The sequence below is a fragment of the Octodon degus genome, unplaced genomic scaffold, assembly GCF_000260255.1.
Source record: "Octodon degus isolate 3935 unplaced genomic scaffold, OctDeg1.0 scaffold00100, whole genome shotgun sequence".
Lineage (NCBI taxonomy): Eukaryota > Metazoa > Chordata > Mammalia > Rodentia > Octodontidae > Octodon > Octodon degus.
This window is the reverse complement of record NW_004524676.1, coordinates 8,911,394-8,916,051: the sequence shown is the minus strand read 5'-3', so window position 1 is coordinate 8,916,051 and position 4,658 is coordinate 8,911,394.

The window sequence follows — 4,658 nt, the reverse complement described above, 5'->3', positions numbered from 1 at the left end:
TGAGCCATCTCCCTGGCCTGAGAATGATATTTATAATTTTTTCTCTCCTCTTAACCCCATGAGAGTACACATTGAAATTGAACCTGATGGGGGCCAGGGAGACGGCTCAGTGGAATAAGTGCTTCCCTGGCAAGCGCAAGGGTCTGAGTTCAATCCCCAGTTCTGGAAAAAAAAAAAAAAAAAAAAACAGCTAGTAGAAATTGAACCTGATGGCAGGGTTACTGGTGAGGCAGATGTTGAATTTGCTACTCATGAAGATGCAGTGGTAGCTATGGCAGAAGATAAAGCCAATATGCAACACAGATACGTGGAGCTCTTCTTGAATTCGACTGCAGGAACAAGTGGAGGGGCTTATGGCAGCCAAATGATGGGAGGGATGGGCTTATCTAACCAGTCTAGTTATGGGGGTCCTGCCAGCCAGCAGCTGAGTAGTGGTTATGGATGTGGTTGTGGTGGTCAGAGCACTATGAGTGGGTGTGACCAAGTTCTGCAGGAAAACTCCAGTGACTATCAGTCAAACCTTGCTTAAGATACAGAAGGAGCACTAAACAGCTACTATAGAAATAAAAGCTGTGCATTGTGGGAGTTGGACAGAATGGGAGGGATGCCTAGTATATCTAGTATGATTGGTAAATGGAAAATATAGTGGATTCTGATTGCTCTTGGTCAGCTAGCTTGCCTGCCCTCCCTTTCTTTCTCTCCCTTTTTTCTTTCCTTTTTTTCTCATTTTTTCTTTTCCTTTTTTTAAGAAAAATTAAGTTTATCAGTTTTGCATTACAGGCTTGTGATTATGCTTACTGTAAAGTAGAAATCAAGATTGTTTTAAAATTTAAGTAATATTGAACATTGAAACATCTTCTAGGACATAATAACAAATTTCAGTATCGACCATAACGTACAGCAATTTTCAGCTTTCAAGTTAGTTATGTTGTAGGAGTGTACCTAAGCAGTAAGCATATTTAGGTTAAAGCAGTTTCACTTACGTTATATGTTGATCTTATACTGCAGTACACTGAAAAACTTCAGATGCATGTTGAGAAACATGCTGTTCTGTAAAACTCAAATATAGGAGCTGTGTCTATGATTCAAAGTGAAAACGTTTGGCATGTTTGTTAATTCTAGCTTTTTGGTTTAATATTCTGTAAGGCACATGAGTGTACATTTTATTTTTTTTAAAGATCTGGGACAATTTTGAGATGTAATACTTTACAAGTTTGGTCATGTCAGTTGTATGGAATTCTGAGGCTTTGATTTAAATCTTTCCTTGTATTGTGATTTCCATTAGATGTATCGTACTAGGGGCTGGTGAGATGGCTCAGTGGTCTAAAGCACCTACTTGGAACAGGCTTGGCAAAGCACAGGGACTGCAGTTCAAACCCCCAGCAGCACCACACGCCGGCCAGCCCCGCCCCAGGTGGGCTGAGCTGGCCACACACACGTGCACACACACACACATAAATAAAATTTTTTTTTAAAAAGATGTATCGTACTAAGTGAAACTTGTTAAATAAATCTTCCTTTTAACAACTGGAAAAAAATAAAATAAAATAAAAAACTTCTATTACTTACTTTATGGCACATCTGATAGCTACTCATGAAATTTAACATCCAACAATAAATTACGTATTAAGCAACTACTATGTGACAACTATTATCATTCCAGGCCCTGAGAATGAAGTTTACTTAAGCAACTTTATTATAAAGACATTTACTGTTCCTCAGATAAATGTACAGACAGGTTTAAGATTGGGTCAGCAGTGTCACAATACCAGACCATTAAGTTGGAATCTGTACAATTATCTTTGCATTAGACCCTCAAGTCTGCTCTAAGCTAGGCTTCATAGCTTTATTTGCAAGACAGAAAGCAAGGAACAAGAGTGTAACAAAATTGCTAGAACTACTGAGGTGAGAGCAGGCTACAGAGTGGGTTCAAGATCTACCTAAAGAGATCTTGTCTCATAAAAAAGAAACAGGTTTTTTAGACTTGTTTACCCTCCTAAAAAACAATCCAGTGATATCTGAGTAGTAGCTTTTTTTCCCTCAATGCACTGTAGATGGCTCCAGCACTGAATGGCATTCTGAAGGGATGCTGCAATCTTTGTGTCTTGGTCTACATTGAAGTCCAGTGCCTCAAAAACTAGTGCCTCAGTCCGGGCGCAGTGGCGCACGCCTGTAATCCCAGCACTTGGGAGGCAGAAATCAGGAGGATCACTACTAATGTGGGCTATGTAGTGAGACCTTGAGCAAAAAAAAAAAGAAAAGAAAAGAAAAAAACAAAAACAAAACTAGTGCCTCTTCAAGTAAAAAACATCCTTTTGTCATTTCCAGTGCTATGAATCTTTTTTTTTCATAATTTTATTGAGAAACAAATAGCAATTATGAATCTCTTTGATCCTTCAGTAACATCTTCCTCTTTTTGTCTTCTTGCTGAGCTTCTAATTCTATCAGGTCCTCATTATCATTATCAAGCTCAGCAACATTAAATCATGTTGGGGCAAAATGAGCACCTTCATCAACAATTTCTCTAAATGTTGCTGGAAATTCGTGGGAGGCTATGGCACCTTCACTTGCTGTCTCTCCACTCACTTTTCCATTGTGTGGGTTGGCTCTGGCCTTGACTAGTTAAACCATCCACACCTGGCAGTAAAAGTTGCACTCTACTCATCCCGGTTTTTTCCTCAAGTTTTCCAAAGCACTTTTACTTTTTGCTTTTTTTTCTCCTGTATTTAGGACAGGGTCTACAGTCTCACTACATAGATCAGACTTGTAGTGATTCTCCTGTTATCAGCCTCCCAACACTGGGAGTACCGGAGTGCACCACCACACCCAGTCTCAGTCTCCACCATCTCAGCGCCCCCAGGGGCATGGCCAGGGGATCGACCCTGGCTGCTGCACTCTGCCTAAGCAGGCGCTTTAATATGCTGAGCTATCTGGCTGGCCCTAGCTTTGTTCTGAATAGGCATTAATCTGAGTGGACCTTGATGCTGATCCTGCATCCACACACTAAGAAGTCTCTCCATGTCCTCTACCACCATACCATGATTTATGGATATTATTCTTCACATCACTGACACAGCAGACTTCACATGATTACGATCTTGTCCCTGTTCTTCACAAGTGTGCTCAGAGTTGAATGATTCATGTTATAAGAGCAAGTGACAAAAAAAAAAAAAAAAAGTAAGTGACATCTACCATCTTTTCACCTCGGTCCAATCTCTCATTTATTTTCACTTTGCTTCCATGGTTATTGCTTTGCACTTCCTGGGACAGTTATCTGGCAGACAGGTAGCTACTTCCATGATTTGTTCACATCTACAAATATTTGTAATGTGAGGTCCACTAGTATCAATAAAAGTTTGCAACTCAAATGTTTGTAAGTCAGGGACTTACTACAATGACTCATTTATTAATGAAGTTCAAAGAAAGTTCATTGAAGCCAGGTAAGGTGACACAGACCCGTCATCCCAACACTCCAGGAAAATGAGGCAGGATGAACATAGTTTTGAAGCCAACCTAGGCTAATCAGCCTCAAAATAAACCCAAAAAAAGGTCTAAAGTCATACCATTATTAACTAGAATCTATTTCTAACTGCTATCAGAGTCAAATTTCTGGGGCCAGGGAGATAGCTCAGTAGAATAAGTGCTTGCCTGGCAAATGCAAGGATCTGAGTTCAATCCCCAGTTCCGCAAAAAAAAAAAAAAATTACCTTAAAAAAAGAGCCCAAATGAGTCACTAACCCAACCCCCAACAGGAAGAGACCCTGTTCTGTATTCATGCTTCCCCATTTGATTCCAATTTAATCAATTTTACCTGAGCAATGGTGCTTGTAATTTCACTGGATGACCATAGTTTTCTCACCTCATGCCCACCTAAGTGAGTTCCATGTTCATCACCTCACTACATGGCGTTCTATAAAAGTCCCTGGAAGAGACAGCTTCCTGGGGACCACCCACTCCAGATCCCCCTCCTGTTCCTCTCTCCAACAGGAGCTTTCTTTCCCCAAAAATAAATATATTCTGCTCATAACCTCCATTTGTTCCTAAAATTCATTCTTCGGTTTAAAAAACATGAACTTGTCCCAGGTAACTTTCAGGTCGGGAGTTTCATTGCCCCTCTCCATCATTTGGAGGTTCCCTGTATCACTAGTATATCAAAGGCTCAAAAGCAAATACATGCCCTGAAAAAAACCTAACCACACAGGGGGCCAGGGAGATAGCTCAGTAGAATACGCACTTGCCTAGCAAGCTCAAGAGCCTCAGTTCAATCCCTGATTCTGGGGAAAAAAAAAAAAATCTAACAGAAGAAAGACCTATGTAATCGATGAAAATGTAATGTCACTGGAAATACTGTTTATGTTACAGATGTACATACTTATTTAGTTTTAAGTTTATGCACATATACTATAAACAAAACCATGGTTTTATCGTTTATTTTTTAAATTTTTTTTGTCGAACCGGGGATTGAACTCAGTTCCTTGCGTTTGCCAGGCAAGCACTTATTCTACTGAGCTATCTCCTCGGGCCTCGTGTAGGTTTTAGTAGGGGTTTAAAAAGGTCAGTCTGGGGGCCTGGCCCTAGCTCAGGCCTTTAAGTGGCTGCTTCCACAAAGCTGTCAGCCTCAGGTTGCTGGAGTTCGAACCTCACACCTCTCCCGCTGG